A 17,460-nucleotide genomic window follows, 5' to 3' on the forward strand; every position below is an offset into this window, starting at 1 on the left:
TGCCTCCGCATCCTCCGTAAGACTTTCAAATGGATCCCCCCGACTGCAGAAAGACCATCACCCACGCACTCATTACCAGCAGACTGGAGTACGGCAACGCCCTCTATACCGGAATCAACAAAACTCTTCTACGCAAGCTCCAAACCATCAAAAACGCCGCAGCCAGGCTCGTCCTTGGTACACCACGCCACAAACAGATGACCCAACACTTGCGAAGCCTCCACTGGCTCCCCATCGAGAAGAGGGTCACTTTCAAGCTCCACACCCACGCCTGCAAATCCCTCAACAACATCGGACCCAAATATCTCAACGACCAAGTATGTCTCCACGTTCCCAAGAGGAACCTCCGCTCCGCTGACCTCGCCCTGGCAGAGGTCCCCCGCATCCGCAGAAGCAGAGCCGGCGGGAGAGCTTTCTCCTACATCGCGGCCAGGACCTGGACCGAACTCCCGATCAGCATCAGACGCTCCCCAACCCTCCACGCGTTCAGGAAGGACCTCAAGACCTGGCTCTTCGACTGACCCAGAGCTGTTTCTCCCCCTCCCAGTGCCTTGAGACCCTCACGGGTGAGTAGCGTGCTCTATAAATCACTGATTGATTGATTGATTCAACAACAGGGGCAAGTTTGCTCTGCTGCTGATTATACCAGACATCACTCAGAGCTCTGTTGCTGATTATACCAGATGTCACTCAGAGCTCTGCTGCTGATAATACCAGACGTCACTCAGAGCGCTGCTGCTGATTACACCAGACGTCACTCAGAGCGCTGCTGTTGATTACACCAGACGTCACTCAGAGCTCTGCTGCTGATTACACCAGACGTCACTCAGAGCGCTGCTGCTGATTACACCAGACGTCACTCAGAGCTCTGCTGCTGATTACACCAGACGTCACTCAGAGCTCTGCTGCTGATTACACCAGACGTCACTCAGAGCTCTGCTGCTGATTACACCAGACGTCACTCAGAGCTCTGCTGCTGATTACACCAGACGTCATTCAGAGCTCTGCTGCTGAGAATACCAGACGTCACTCAGAGCTCTGCTGCTGAGAATACCAGACGTCACTCAGAGCTCTGCTGCTGATTATACCAGACGTCACTCAAGCTCTGCTGCTGATTATACCAGACGTCACTCAGAGCTCTGCTGCTGAGAATACCAGACATCACTCAGAGCTCTGCTGCTGATTATACCAGACGTCACTCAGAGCTCTGCTGCTGAGAATACCAGACATCACTCAGAGCTCTGCTGCTGAGAATACCAGATGTCACTCAGAGCTCTGCTGCTGAGAATACCAGACGTCACTCAGAGCTCTGCTGCTGAGAATACCAGACGTCACTCAGAGCTCTGCTCAAGAGAACACAAGCACTCACTCAGAGCTCTGCTGCTGAGAATACCAGACGTCACTCAGAGCTCTGCTGCTGATTATACAGACGTCACTCAGAGCTCTGCTGCTGATTATACCAGACGTCACTCAGAGCTCTGCTGCTGAGAATACCAGATGACACTCAGAGCTCTGCTGCTGAGAATACCAGACGTCACTCAGAGCTCTGCTGCTGAGAATACCAGACGTCACTCAGAGCTCTGCTGAAGAGAACACAAGCACTCACTCAGAGCTCTGATGCTGAGAATACCAGACGTCACTCAGAGCTCTGCTGCTGATTATACCAGACGTCACTCAGAGCTCTGCTGCTGATTAGACCAGACGTCACTCAGAGCTCTGCTGCTGAGTATACCAGACGTCACTCAGAGCTCTGCTTGAGAGAACACCCACACTCACTCAGAGCTCTGCTGCTGATTATACCAGACGTCACTCAGAGCTCTGCTGCTGAGACGTCACTCAGAGCTCTGCTGCTGATAATACCAGACGTCACTCAGAGCTCTGCTGCTGAGAATACCAGACATCACTCAGAGCTCTGCTGCTGAGAATACCAGACGTCAATCAGAGCTCTGCTCAAGAGAACGCCAACACTCACTCAGAGCTCTGCTGCTGATAATACCAGACATCACTCAGAGCTCTGCTGCTGATAATACTAGACGTCACTCAGAGCTCTGCTGCTGATTATACCAGAAGCCACACAGAGCTTTGCTCGAGAGAACACCCACACTCACTCAGAGCTCTGCTGCTGATAATACCAGACGTCACTCAGAGCTCTGCTGCTGATTATACCAGACGTCACTCAGAGCTCTGCTGCTGATAATACCAGACGTCACTCAGAGCTTTGCTGCTGATTATACCAGACGTCACTCAGAGCTCTGCTGCTGAGAATACCAGACGTCACTCAGAGCTCTGCTCAAGAGTACACAAGCACTCACTCAGAGCTCTGATGCTGAGAATACCAGACGTCACTCAGAGCTCTGCTGCTGATTATACCAGACGCCACTCAGAGCTCTGCTGCTGATTATACCAGACGTCACTCAGAGCTCTGTTGCTGAGTATACCAGATGTCACTCAGAGCTCTGCTCGAGAGAACACCCACACTCACTCAGAGCTCTGCTGCTGATAATACCAGACATCACTCAGAGCTCTGCTGCTGATTATATCAGATGTCACTCAGAGCTCTGCTGCTGATTATACCAGATGTCACTCAGAGCTCTGCTGCTGATAATACCAGACGTCACTCAGAGCTCTGCTGCTGATTATACCAGACGCCACTCAGAGCTCTGCTGCTGATTATACCAGACGTCACTCAGAGCTCTGTTGCTGAGTATACCAGATGTCACTCAGAGCTCTGCTCGAGAGAACACCCACACTCACTCAGAGCTCTGCTGCTGATAATACCAGACATCACTCAGAGCTCTGCTGCTGATTATATCAGATGTCACTCAGAGCTCTGCTGCTGATTATACCAGATGTCACTCAGAGCTCTGCTGCTGATAATACCAGACGTCACTCAGAGCTCTGCTGCTGATTATACCAGACATCACTCAGAGCTCTGTTGCTGATTACACCAGACGTCACTCAGAGCGCTGCTGCTGATAATACCAGACGTCACTCAGAGCTCTGCTGCTGATTATGCAGAACGCAGCCTGAGCTCCACTCTGCATCGCACAACACTATGAAATGAGTAATGTAACATTGATCTAGATAAATTCTGTTTTCACTTGATTTTGGGTAAGGACAATTCGAAGGCCAAAAATACGCTGTCCTGGCTCCACCATCTCCTCACCACTGATCCACAGCCCTTCGGGGTGGGGTGAGGGGGGGGGGGGGATTAACCAACTCATTCTTAGAGTTCAACTAGAGATTTTTGTTTCCAAGCAAGCATAGCTCAGGTGCTGTATTTACACATCCCGCAGTCTTTTAAAAGTCTACCCCTCAGTTCCCCACCCAGCCCTCCCAGCAGCAGTCGGGCTCAGCGTCCAGAGTCTGCTAGGAGCCAGATGTGCTTTCAGACCTGGTAATGGCTGCAGCCTCCACCTCAAACAGAGCAGGTGGCAGCAGCTGTATCATTTACTGACCTGCTTCCTTTTAGAGGTTTTAAAAATAGAGCAGCGCAGTTAGCATTCACCCATCAGCAATTAATCAGCAGCGAAGGCCTCGGATGCGGGGATTCAGCAGCGAGAGGTCTCTGCGTGGCGCGCGGCGTGAACATGCTGATTAGAGCTGATTCCTGGAAAGGGAGGAATCCACACGTCTCTCCAAGACATACTCTTCACATGAAACAAGTAGAGAAACATGGCAGCTCCATGAAAGATGTATGAAGAACCCTCAGGACAGCGCGCACACGCGGTGCACTCCAGGGCCGCACCCGCGAACCAGGAGCCGCACGGGCAACCATGCTCAACCCACCCCGCTGCCCTTGTCTCCTGGCACAATCTCCCCCTTTAATGGTGTTATTGTAATGCTATGTGTATTGTAAAGCGCTTTATCGCCCGCGAGGGTATCCTGGCACTGAGCAGGTGTGTGTGCCTCGTCCTCCCTATGGTAGGTTGGTTAATCACCCTCAAGGGTATCCTGGTGCTGAGCAGGTGTGTGTGCCTCGTCCTCCCTATGGTAGGTTGGTTAATCACCCTCAAGGGTATCCTGGTGCTGAGCAGGTGTGTGTGCCTCGTCCTCCCTATGGTAGGTTGGTTAATCACCCTCAAGGGTATCCTGGTGCTGAGCAGGTGTGTGCCGAGCCCTGCCTAGGGTAGATTGGTTAAGGATGTATGACACTACAACGCATGCTTTTACAACGCATGCCATTACGATGCAGGTTTTACAATGCAAGTCGTTACAACGACTTGCGTTGGGGGGGCGCTGGATAGTGAATAGTTTAATTTACTATTCCAACTCCAGCCCCCGTGGATAGTAGGGAAGGTGTTGGATAGTAAATTATACTATCCCCTATCCTAGAGCGCACTCCAGCGAAAGTCGTTGTAATAACTTGCGTTGTAAAAGTTGCGTTGTAATGGTAGTGCGTTGTAAAAGTTGCGTTGTAACGGATGTTTCCCGTTGGTTAATCACCCTCAAGGGTATCCTGGTACTGAGCAGGTGTGTGTGCCTAGCCCTGCCAGTGGTAGGTAGTTGAAAAGCCAGATCTTTAGCTTCTTGCGGAATTCAAAAAGAGAGGGGGACTCTGCTTAATTTGAGTCTGTGGTTTCTTGTGCTCAGCACAAGGTGGCGCTGTCTGGCTACTTTAGAGATGAACACAGCAATGGTTCATCAATAATTCAGTATACATTAAAATGACAATTACCTGTCACCCGAGCCATTCCTATAGCTTTTGGGGCCTGGAATAGTCTGAATTGTAGCACGTGTAGGAGTGTGATGGGTAGTAGTTGTGTTGTTGCCATCATTGGCTGCCTAGCAATGGAAATGTGTGGTGCAAGCTGGAATGGCCTCCTGTTGAGAGCCCTGGCACATTTCTTTGACAAACTAAGCACTGGAGGAGGAGGGTCTGATGTGAAATGGGGGGAAGGGTGGTTCCACGTTCACGAGCGATGTAAGAGAACACCCATCCTCCTGATCTGGTTCACTATCATACCTCTCTCCTTTTATTTTCTCTTACCTCCCTCTCTGATCGCTCTCTCTACCTTACCCCTCCCTCCCACAGTCAAAGCTTCCTTGTGCCTGTTGCAATTAACCTCTGGGAAGAGGGGATAATGACAGAGGTGATAGTGCCCTGGACTTTCGAGACCGGCCTCCAATTGCTCCAGCCCCAGGGGAAATGCCCAGTGGAATGGAAGGCCCGTCCGGCCCTGGTGCATTTGGGTGACTGCGCAGCCCTTCCACGGTAGGAAAGATCTCACACTTTGAAAGCTGGAAGCTACAGAGAGAACTGCATGAAGAATGTCCCCTGTTGGAGAGAGTGATTGAAGCGAGAGAGTTCAACAGACTCCAAGAAAAGCGTGGGAGGGAGGGCATTGTTTGTGTGTCTACGAGAAAATTGTGGGCCCGATTCACAGAACTTACTTAAGATAAAATCCTAAACTTACTACCATTTTGGTATTCATAGAAGTTAGGAGTCCTAACTTTAGGACTTTTAAATGCCTTCCGTGAACACCAAAAGTCTTAAAATTAGGATTTTTCTCAGTTTAGTAGTAGTTAAGTTAGGAGTCCTGACTTCTGTGAATACCAAAATGAGTAAGTGCCTTCTGTGAATACCAAAATGAGTAAGTGCCTTCTGTGAATACCAAAATGAGTAAGTGCCTTCTGTGAATACCAAAATGGTAGTAAGTTTAGGATTTTGTCTTCAGTTAGTTCTGTGAATTGGGCCCTGTGTGTATTCTACAGGGGCGGTTTGCCCAGCTCAATATCTGATAATTCCTCTGTCCACCACCCCATAAAGCTGCCCGGCTGGGGCATTCTCATGTGACCCTTAGGCCAGTCTGGCCCTGGTGTGGATATGAAGCACAGGTAAGATCAGTGTGTGTGCAGAAACTGCCAGACTTCACAGGAGGAGGGAGACCCCCACAATCTGGAGGAGGGAGCCCCCACACAGCCTGTGCTTGTCCTAGAACAGGCAGACTTCACAGGAGGAGGGACTTAATATTCAGAGAGCCCCTGACCACAGAGGAAAGGTATAGTGCAGGGAGCATGTGTACAAACACGCCGTCTGAACCGGCTCGCGTCCAACAGCGGCACTCAGAGACCCTTCGCGAGTGCCCGCATCTACACGTTGTCAATGTGTTACGACATTTAGAAACAAGTCTTCGGCACAATTTAGAAAGCCTAGAAGTGTGTGTATGTTTTCTGCATGATTGTTGAGCGTTGGGTTTAAGAGAGCTAAGCTCTCTTCAGTAAAGCTTCTTTGGGTCCTGATGAGAACTCCACACCAAATAGGAGTTTGAAACGCGTAGACCATAGTTTGTCGAGCCATAAGATCTTCAAATTACAAAAAAAATTTTGCTCCAAATTTATGAGATTAGATACATCTAATGCCTACGGTTTTTGTATAATATTGTAATTAGTATTGAACGGTAAATAACTTGTTGTGGCTGTGTATGTGAGTGTGAAGTGGCTGAATGTCTGATATGTTGAGTGACTGCTTATGGAATGATGATGAATATGTAGAGTTTAATGTTTTGTGAAAGTAAGAATTTTTGTATTTGTGATGTAGATGTAGAAAATGTAAATTTGGTGAAATTTAACCAAGAAAGGTATTTAAAGTAGAAAATAAACAAATAGATTAATTTTGACTAAACAAGAAGTCTTGTACCACATTGTGTTCAATTCTAATGTGCTTTGGTGAAAAGAAAAGGAATTATGTAACAGTATTGGCAATTGTTTAGTTGTCTATAGGTCAGTGGCTTGGCCTTACTGTTGGGAGCCCAAACCCAGTGGTGTTATTTGGGGCGCATGTGTGTGGCAGTAATACTCAGAGAGCCCCTGACCATCGAGGGGGGTGTAGTGCAGAGAGCAGGTATAGTACATGGGGAAGGTATGGTACTGGTGTGGCGCAGCGGCTAGGTGTGCCTGACTCTGGACCATAGGGTTCTCGGTTGGAATCCCCGGTGCTGGCGACAGATCAGCCCAGCACCATGTGACTCTGAGCAATGTAGAGGCATGGAAGCTGAGCCCCCCCCGGAACAGATGGATGGAGACTTGCTTTTATTAATACTAGTAATTACTATAGGGGAGAGACGTCCGCTTGTCTCTGTCTCTGCGGTGCTCATGCCTAGCCCCCCGCATCACGTCCTCTCGCGATCCCTTGCCCTGGGTCACGTGACTCGGGGAGCTAGACCGCCACACTACACATCTTCCCCCTTAACAATAACTGACCCAACTTTAGCTGTGCCCACAGGTGTGGGGAAGGACAGTGCAGTATGGAAAGGAGTGAGTGAGAGAGTGAGTGGGTGAGAGAGAGATAGAGAGAGAGAGAGAGAGAGAGAGAGAGAGAGAGAGAGAGAGGATTTCACATCTGAATGTCACTGAGGTGTTTCGGTAGCTTCACCGCACAGGCCCCTTCAGGTGTGCGTTCCGGTCCCTTGCTCTCTTCCTCCGCGGGGTCCGTCTGACCTTGTGCCTTCTTCTTGATCTCTCCGGAAGGCGTTGAGTGTCTCACCCGGGATGCCCCCTTCATCGGCGTCCTGGCTGGAAAGACCCGGCGTTGGTTTGCCAGGTGATTGTCTTTCCTCGCTGGCTCACGTGGTCTGTAGTGGGTGCGGCCGCTGGGGCTTTCTTCCAGCTCGCTGTCGCTCGTGCCCCGGGATCTTGTTGCATTCTGGATTGGGACCAGACCTTGCCATCGCTCAACAAGGCAGAGCGTGTGTAAGCTTCCACCACCCGCAGGGGCTCAATGAATTTGCTGTCTCCTTTGAGACCTGATTGGACCCTTTTGACTTGGACCCACTTGCCCTCTGCCAATGAGGCGTCCCGCACATTGTTCTTTTTGTCATATTGTGCCTTGTAGATGCTTTGGGCCTTCGCTATGTTGCTGCGGACAATGGCTGGGGACCATTTGCTCCGGAGTTTCATGGTCATCCATGCTGTTTTGTCTCTGGTGAAGGGTTCTCTGCCTCTTAAGATCTTAAACGGGCTGTAGCCTGTCAAAGTAGGTGTGATGCAGAATGGCCATTCAGTGTTTCTGACTTCGGACTCCCAGTTTTTTCCGGCACTGATGGCTGCTTGGATCGAGCCCATTATCACTCGGTTAAACCGTTCCACTTGGTCGTTACCCGCTGGGTGGTAAACCAGGGTGTGCTTCGTCCGGATTCCATTTCTTTTGGTGAAGGCTGTCCACTTGGCCGATGTGAACTTGGGACCATTGTCACTGGTGATAGACTTGGGGATGCCCTCCCTCAGGACAATGTTGGTGAGGAAGGTGATGATGGCATGGGAATGTACAGAGTCGCAGATTTTGACTTTCGACCACTTGGAATAGCGGTCCACGACGATGATGAGATGTTTGGGCATGCCTAAGTTTTCTAGGACCGGACCTACAATGTCGATGGAAAAGTCTTCCCAGGGGTTTTTGGGAGTGAAGAAGTCGCCCACGGGGGGCCTCAGGGTGATCGGGGTTTTGTCAGCTCTGGCGCAATGGGCGCAGTCCCTCACGAACCTTTCCACTTGGATGTCCATGGCTGGCCACCAGTAAAGCAGTTTCATCCGCCTTTTGGCTTTTATGATGACCAGGTGGCCTTCGTGGTTGATGTGAAGAATGCGGTCATACAGGGCCTTCGGGGGCACCATTTTATCACCTGGTAGCAGGAATATGGAATTCTCGTCAATGGAGAGTTCTTCGCGGACTTCCCAGAATTTTCTGAGGTTACTGTCGATGTGCCTCTTTTCCGGCCAGCCTCGCGTGACGTATGCCTTGACCTGGGAGAGATCAGTGGCTTGCGTGTAGGCCCAGTCTTGGGCACTGATGGTGTGTTCATGATCTGTCATGAAGGCGACACTGTACTCTTTCCACTCTGATGATGTGACGGGGACTTCCATGGCTGCTGCTCTGCTCAGGAGGTCCACCACTCTGTTATGCGGACCCGGGATGTATTCCACATCATAAACAAGTCCAACAGACGAAATGTAATTTTAGCGATGTGTGGCATGGCTGTCACATTGCCGCTGGATGTAAGGACCTTGATCAGGGGTTTGTGGTCGGTACGGAGTGTGAATCTTGCCCCCATAGGTACTGTCGAAATTTCTCCATCGCCTAGATGGCAGCATTTCCTTCTCGATCACGCTGTACATCTCTTCGCTGGGGGTGAGGGATCTTGATGCGAACCCTACCGTGGTCTCGGTGCTGCCGGATGTCCTCTGTGAGAGGACCGCTCCCAGCCCTTTGTCACTAGCGTCCGTGGTGAGGATGCTGGATGCAAACCTGTGCAAGGGAACCGCCTTGCAGATGTCCTGTTTAATGGCTTAGAACTCCGCTTCCGTTTTCTCCGACCAGACAAAACTGTTCCTGTCCTTGAGCAGTTGGTGTAGGTTGTGCGTCTTCATCCCAAAGTTTCTGACAAATTTACTATAGAACTCTGTCAGACCCAGGAACAAATGAACGAACGTCGTCTTTGGTTGTTGGGGATGGAGCTGACATGATGGCCTCCACATTCACCGATTTGGGGGTGATTCCTGTGTTGCTAATTTCATGCCCCTGATATGTGACCTTGTGGAGACGGGATTTGCATTTCTCTAATTCAGCCATGAGGCCATTTGCTGCAAGCGTGTGTGTGACGGTGTGCAGGATGTCGTCATGTACAGCTTTGGATTTCCCATGACGAAGATGTCGTCTTGAAAGTAGAGGACGCCGTGGACCCCTTGGAACAGCTTGTGCATGAGTTTTTGGAAGACGGCCGATGCAGATGCAAGCCCAAAGGGCAGGCGTCTGAACCTCTAGCACCCAAAGGGTGTGATGAAGGATATAAGTTTTCGGCATGTCGGGTGGAGTGACACCTGGTGGTAGGCAGCTTTGAGGTAGATGGTAGAGAACCACTTGATACCTTTGATCTGGGCAAGCAATTCATTGATTTTCGATAACGGACATTTTTCCACTATGATATTCTTATTGAGTTCACAGAGATCAATGCAGAAGCGTATCTTCCCACTTGGTTTGCGTCCAACACCACCAAAGGTGCTAGCCATTCGGCGCATTTGATCGGTTCAATGATGCCACTGTCTTCTAGGTGCTTGAGTTCTAGCTGTACCGCTTCTCGGCAGTTGAACAGAATGTTCCTGACTTTGTGGGCGACTGGTACCGCTCCCTCTTTTAGGACGATCATGTGGGAGAACTTGCACATCTTCCCAATCTGATCGCTGAAGACAGTGGGGAACTCTGCTTGGAGTGAGGATGGCATGGGTGTGTCATCCATCAGGAGCACTTGCGTGTCGCCACTGGGGTTGAGCTGAATCCTGAGTGCCCCCTGGTCAGCCCAACCAAGGACCGATGGGCCCTTTTTTGCCACATACAATTTCGCTGGGGTGTGTCATCCTTTGAACTCGAACGGAAGCTGCCGGAAGCCCACCATGGGGATCCTTTCCCCCGTGTATGTGACTGGATGGACATCCGTGGGGTGAAGGTGATCGCCCTCCACTTGAACGAAGTCTCAATCCCAGATATGTTTCTGGATGATGGTGTAGGGTGAGCCTGAGTCCGCTACCATGACGACATGGACGCCACCTATCGACAACCTGCAGGAGTTTTTTTTGTTATGACGCCCCCTAAGCCCAAGATGTATTCTTTGATGCACAGAATGTTGTCCGGGTCTGAGAGTTCTGCCCCCTCTTGGTCATCAGCGACGTCCTGGATGTATTTGACCACTCCGTTTCTCGGCCTCCGACGGCAAACTTTACCGAAGTGTCCTGTGATGCTGCAGAAAGTACACTTGATGTGGAACGCCAGCCATTTTTTGTCATTACCCCTGTGGGAGTGGCTGACGCTTCTGTAACAGGAACTTTGTTTGCCAAGAGGGGCTTGACCGGGGCCTCTGCTCCTAGACGTAGATTGATGGGGGAGACAGAGTCCGTCGTGGTTTTCAATGATGGAACCTTGCGGTCGGAGATCTTGCACACTGTTGCTTGTGGTGCCGTGTCTTACTTGGCTGCGAGAGCGCGTCGTTTGGATAATTCCGCTCTTTTCACTATTGCGATGATCTCGGGAAGAGGTGCCTTGCCGCTCACCCAGAGCTTTTCCTGGACACTTGTGTGGGTGGAGTGCATGATAATTTGGTCCCGTATGAGTTCGTCGTGCATGGTGCCAAACTTGCAGTTGATGGCCAGCTTCTTGAGGGCCGCCACGGAGTCCTCCACTGAGTCTGCTTCTGCCTGTTTCCGTTGGAAGAAGTTGTAACGGTCAAAGGCCGTGCATATCACGGGCTGGTAATGGCTGTCCAGATCTTCGAGGGCATGTTGGAATACGTCGTCGTCGGTCGAGGCTCTGGTCTTTCTCACCATCTGGTTGTAAACGTGCAGGCCCTCTGGTCCTAGATTATGTAGCAGGATCTTCTTTTTTTTTTTTTTGTTTTTTTTTTTTTGCAGAGTTTTATATAGCGCGAACTTGAACCGAACCGAATCAGTTATCAGAGCGCTTTACATAGCACCAGTTACGTTACATGAGGACACACTTTCATTTTAGGCACGGGGAGATTAAGTGATTTGCCCAGAATCACAGGGGGTTTTTGGCGTCGTTACCGAGACTCGAACCAAGTTCCCCAGGTCCGAGGTCGAGCGCCTTAGCCGTTAGGCCAACCCCTCTCCCTTCCGTCGCTTGTTTGAGAATTCCTCTTCGCCTCCGTCCTCCAACGCTGAGAGGTAATTAAAGAAATACCCCTTCCAATCAGCCCACTTAATGGCCGGTTCCCCAGGCTTAGGCAGGAAGGGCACGGGGTTGGTTAAGGAGAAGATCTGGGCACACATGGTGCGTGTGGCGAGGACGGCAGTGGCACTGTATGGTACCCATAGGGCCCCGGGGGCACCTGCTGGCTGGGAGGGTGGGTCCGCCCTGTGTGGGCTGGGAGGGCGCTGCTATTGGGGTCGCAGGCTGCCTCGTGTTGGTACCTAAAGCAACAGTGAGGCTTTGTGATATTTGAGTTCGCAGGAGGTCAGCCCAGAGTCCTTTAGAGTGAGTAGGCAGTGGGGGACACTGCCTTTTGAGAATGCCAGCAGAGTGGGTGGTGCATGCTGATACACGCGCTGAGTTGGCCACTTGTAGAGGGGGAACCCACGTGAGGGTAGGCCTGGGGGCAGTACCCTTGCGTACGGCCTGTAGAAGTAGCTCGTGGCTCCTTTAACCCTAAGGCCTGGTGGTAGCGGTCAGTTGTACATGCGCTACGTGCTGCGATGGCTGGCTCCTTATGAACTGGGGCCAAGAGGTGGCTGTCCTTACACACTGGCCTTGCAATGCAGGGAGTGGAGAGAATTCAGTGATGCCCCACCGCGTGCTTAGATGCGCGCTGAGACTAAAGCTGCGATTGAGCAGCAGAGCCGCGCCCCGTGCTAATGTGCACACCGGATCTTCACCGCAGGAGGCGTTGGCTTGGAGCGGGGCAAGAAGGAGCACAAAAGCAGTGCGCCGCCTCGCCTGGTGACGAGCGCCGGCTCTCCCCTACCTGTCCGCCGTTGAGTGGTGCGTCGGTCCACTGTAGAGGCATGGAAGCCGAGCCCCCCGGAACAGATGGACGGAGACTGCGGGGCGTGTTAACTTGCTTTTATTAATACTAGTAACCCCTATAGGGGAGAGACCAGGGCACAAGTCCAAGAAAAAGAAGTGGGGGGACGCTGACGTCACGACAGGAAGTGACGTCACGAAAGGTGGCTTGCACCCTTAGACTCATTGCCTCCTCTCGCTCACCCCTTAGATGCGATGCAATTGCATCAGAGAAGCCAGAGCGTCAGCAGCGTTCTGAATGAGCTCCGATCTCGCCCCAGAGAGGCCAAAGAGTGAATGTGTGGCTCCATTTGCTCCAGTTATCGAGCTCCCGGTAAAAGAAGTGGGGGGACGCCATCCACCCGCGTGGTACCCAGACTCGAGCCCTGGGAGAGACGTCCGCTTGCCTATGACTCTGCGGTGCTAATGCCTAGCCCCCCGCGTCACGTCCTCTCGCGATCCCTGGCCCCGGGTCACGTGACTCGGGGAGCCAGACCGCCACACTACAGGCAATAGCTTGCTTAATCTCAGCTCATCGCAGCATGTAAATGTAAATGTAAATGTATGTGTCTTGTAAAGCGCACTGCTGCCCTGAGGCGTCGTGGCGCTGTAGACCGCTGGGGAACCTGTCCTGGCTATCCCTGTGAGATGGTCCCTACTGGGTATCCCCAAGGTGGAGCCAGGCATCCCAGCGCTGTTGGGGCCGTTGTGGAGATGAGGCAAGCTAATGCCCAGAGTTGCCGAGTGTGATCCCTGGTTAGAGTAGGCACCGAGGCGAGAATTATCGAGTCCGCTGACCCTGGTCCATGACCCTGCCGCATCGGGAATTGAACCCTGGTCCCGGGCCGTCCTCTGCTCCCGGGTCTGCCGCCTCTAACTAGTGAGCCACACCGCATGCAGCCTTGGGTGGCAGTGTAACCTCCCTCCCTCCCCCTGCCACACTCCCGCCTTCAGCGGCTCAGCATCAATTGCTTCCTCTTTAAGAGACGAGACAGGAAACAAGCCCCCCCCCCCTCCCCCCCCCCCCCCCCCCCCGCTGGGCGGTTAGAGGGTCTCATGTGTTATTCATGGCAGCCTCCTGTCACCGCCTCTGCAGCCCCCCGCTCCAGCCAGAGACACCTGCACATCCCCGCAGGGTCACACGTGTGTGACTGACTGCCACCTATTGTTTATTTGACTTTTTCATCTATCGCGTTTGTATCTGTAACGTGTAAGTATGTACATTTCCTCAAGTTATGCTCTTGGTTCTATTGTGAAGCGCTCTGACACCTTTGGGTAAAGTATGCGCTATATAAAATTGCATTAAATATAATTAAAATGAAATAAATAAAATAAAAGGGTTCAGCTCTGGCCCTGTACACTCAGCACCCCCCCACCCGCAGAGGAGGAGGGCCTGTGGTAGGGAACGAGCCAGCACTTGGTACCCCAGACCTCAGGTGGGGAGTGTGACAGGATGTGGGGAGGGGCAGTGCCAGAGACACCTGCACACCCCTGGCAGGGACACAGGGTCAGCTCTGGCTCTACGCACTCACCCCCCACCTGCAGAGGAGGGTCTGTGGTGAGGGGCGAACCGCACTGCTGCTGCTCACACATCAACAGCATGTATGAGGTTTCGTCACACATGCCTCTGCCTCATGTATGTGTTCTGTGTGTGTGAGGGTGCCTTGCACTGCTCCTGCCTCTTCTGGGCACTGTTGCTGCCTACTCAGTGTTCTGTGTGCACAAGGCTGCCTTGCACTGCTCATGTGCATGTTCTGTGTGTGGGTGGGTGCCTCGCACTGCTGCTGCCGATTCAGTATCTGTTCTGCAGGTGCATGGTGCGTGGCACAGCTTCTGCCTATGCACCTGTTCTGTGTGCACAAGGCTGCCTTGCACTGCTCCTGCCTCTTCTGTGCACTGCTGCCTACTCAGTGTTCTGTGTGCACAAGGGTCCCGTGCACTGCTCATGTGCGTGTTCTGTGTGTGTGTGGGAGCCTTGCACCACTGCTGCCTCTCGTACATAAAGTGCTTAACTTGAGCCGGTGGTTGCAGGTGGTGGACACCCACACTTATTTCTGAGACTAGCATTTATTGTTTCCACATAAGATATTTACCGAGGGCGTGAAAGAGAAAAACACACAGATGGGAAGGACGGAGAAAGAGAAAGAAGGCAAAGCTTTCACAAAGGGAGAAAGCAGAAATGAGATGAAGGGGCAGGCAGTGTCTGATGGGGGATTGAAGAGGCCTGGGGTGGTTTCCAGACTATCAGGCGTGATTTTCAGCACGCAAATATTTAATAGCACAGGCCGCGAGCCTCTGAGCAAAGCTCCGGGCAGTGCCACTCTTTCTTTTACAAAATAAGCACTACATATATGTTCTGTGTGTGGGAGGTGCCCTTGCACAGCAGCCGTCTCACATACATGTCCTGTGAGTGGGAGGGGGCTTTACACTGCTGCTCCTTAGCATGCATGTTCTGTGTGTATTGGTGTCTTTGAAAAACTGCTGCCTCACATACATGTTGTGTGTGTACTATGGTGATTGCACTGCTGCCTTCAGGCTTACAAGCTATATTTGTATGTGCACTGCAGCCGTCTCACATACATGTTCTGTGTGTGGGAGGGTACATTGCTTTGCTGCTGTTTCACATACATGTTCTGCGTGTAGGTGGGTGTTTTGCACTGCTTTTGTCTTACGTACATGTTCTGTGTGTGGGAGGGTGTCTTGCACTGCTGCTGATTTCTCACATACATGTTCTGTGTCTAGGTGGCTGTTTTGCACTGCTGCATGCCTCACATACATGTTCTGTGCCATGTGTGCTAGGATCTTTGCACTGTTCTTGTCTCGCATACATTTTCTATGTGTAGGTGGGTCCTTTGTATTGGTGCTGTCTCACATACATGTTCAGAGTGTAGTAGGTTGCCTTGTACTGCTGCTTTCTCACATATAAGTTCTGTCTGTGGGGGGGGGGTGATTTGCACTGATGCTGTCTCACATACATGTTCTGTGTGGGAGAGTGCCTTCCACTGCAGCTGTCTCACATACATGTTCTGCGTGTTGGAGGGTGCTTTGTACTGCTGTTGTCTTGCAGACATGTTCTGTCTGTGAGAGGGTGTCTTGCACTGCTGCTGATTTCTCACTGACATGTTCTGTGTGTAGGTGGCTGTTTTGCACTGCTGCCTCCTCACACACATGTTCTGTGTCATGTGTACTAGGATCTGTGCACTGTTCTTGTCTCACACACATGTTCTGTGTGTAGGAGGGTGTTTTGCACTGCTGGTGTCTCACATACATGTCCTGTGTGTATGTGGGTGCCTAGTACTGCTGCTGCCTCACGGACACCTTTAGTGTGTAAAAGGTGTTAGCACTCGAGCTGCCTCGTGACGCACATGTTTTCTGTGTAGGGGGTGCAGCTGCACAAGGTTTTCATACATGGCTCTTCTCCCTTTCGTAAAACACACAATAGGAATTAAACCCAGCCCAGGGGGTGAAGAAACGCATCTCCGTCTTTGGGAGGCGGAGCTGGGGTGGAAATGTGGTAGCGTTCACTAGCTTGTAAACCAGATTACCAGCTGTTTAAAGTATCTCACACTGACCGCAACAAGGGTTCACAAGCGTGTAAACCAGATTACCAGCTGTTTAAGGCATCTCTCACTGACCACCAGAAGGGTTCACAAGCGTGTAAACCAGATTACCAGCTGTTTAAAACATCTCTCACTGACCGCCGGAAGGGTTCTCAAGCTTGCAAACCAGATTACTAGCTGCTTAAAGCATCTCTCACTGACCGCCAGAAGGGTTCACAAGCTTGTAAACCAGATTACCAGCTGTTTAAAGCATCTCCCACTGACCACCAGAAGGGTTCACATGCTTTAGAACCAGATTACCAGCTGTTTAAAGCATCTCCCACTGACCATCAGATGGGTCCACAAGCTTGTAAACCAGAGTACTAGCTGTTTAAAGCATCTCTCATTGGCCATCAGAAGGTTCCACAAGCTAGTAAACCAGTTTAACAGCTGTTTAAAGCATCTCTCACTGACCACCGAATTGTCCACAAACTTGTAAACCAGATTACCAGCTGTTTAAAGCATCTCTCACTGACCACCGGATGGGTTCACAAGCTTGTAAACCAGATTATCGGCTGTTTAAAGCATCTCTCACTGACCACCAGAAGGGTTCACAAGATTGTAAACCAGATTACCAGCTGTTTAAAGCATCTCTCACTGACCGCCAGAAGGGTTCACAGGCTTGTAAACCAGATTACCAGCTGTTTAAAGCATCTCTCACTGACCGCCAGAAGGGTTCACAAGCTTGTAAACCAGATTACCAGCTGTTTCAGGCAGCTCTCACTGACCGCCAGAGGTGTTCACAAGTGTGTAAACCAGATTACCAGCTGTTTAAGGCATCTCTCACTAACCGCCAGAAGGGTTCACAAGCGTGTAAACCAGATTACCAGTGGTTTAAAACATCTCTCACTGACCGCGAGAGGTGTTCACAAGTGTGTAAACCAGATTTCTAGATGTTTAAAGCATCTCCCACTGACCGCCAGAAGGGTCTGCAAGCTTGTAACCCCTCCCCCACGCCCCCTACCTTCTGACAGGCTACCAGACACCCCAGGCTGCGCCCCCATCCGGGGCCGTGATAGTAGTAGAAATACTGCTGCAGAGATACTTTGGCTGCCCCTGTTACCACCAGTAGAAAAGCAACCACTGGTTATAAAACCATTCCCACCGGCGACCCTCATGACAGAAACCCTCGGGCAGGAAAGGAGGAATACTGTCCTAAAGAAGGCCGCCTTTGAGCACCGTCTACACCTGACACATGTTTACTGTCCATTAATGCATTGTTACTGCCCTGCGGTGTCAGTTAAGCTGCTAATGCCTGCATTCCGGAGTACATCCGGGGAGTGGCAGGCTGCCAAGGCTGGCATAATACCCCCCATGTCGTCACAGATAGGACAGTTAGGACTCTACCAGCCTGGC

General features: G+C 51.3%; 1 protein-coding gene across 1 annotated transcript in view; it reads right to left on the minus strand.

Moving 5' to 3' along the window:
• Nucleotides 1-17,460, minus strand: part of TMEM132C (transmembrane protein 132C) — a 1,063,202-nt gene that overhangs the window by 92,128 nt on the left and 953,614 nt on the right. The window lies entirely within an intron of this gene.

This window comes from Lissotriton helveticus, chromosome 11, assembly GCF_964261635.1.
Source record: "Lissotriton helveticus chromosome 11, aLisHel1.1, whole genome shotgun sequence".
In the NCBI taxonomy this organism is placed as follows: Eukaryota; Metazoa; Chordata; class Amphibia; order Caudata; family Salamandridae; genus Lissotriton; species Lissotriton helveticus.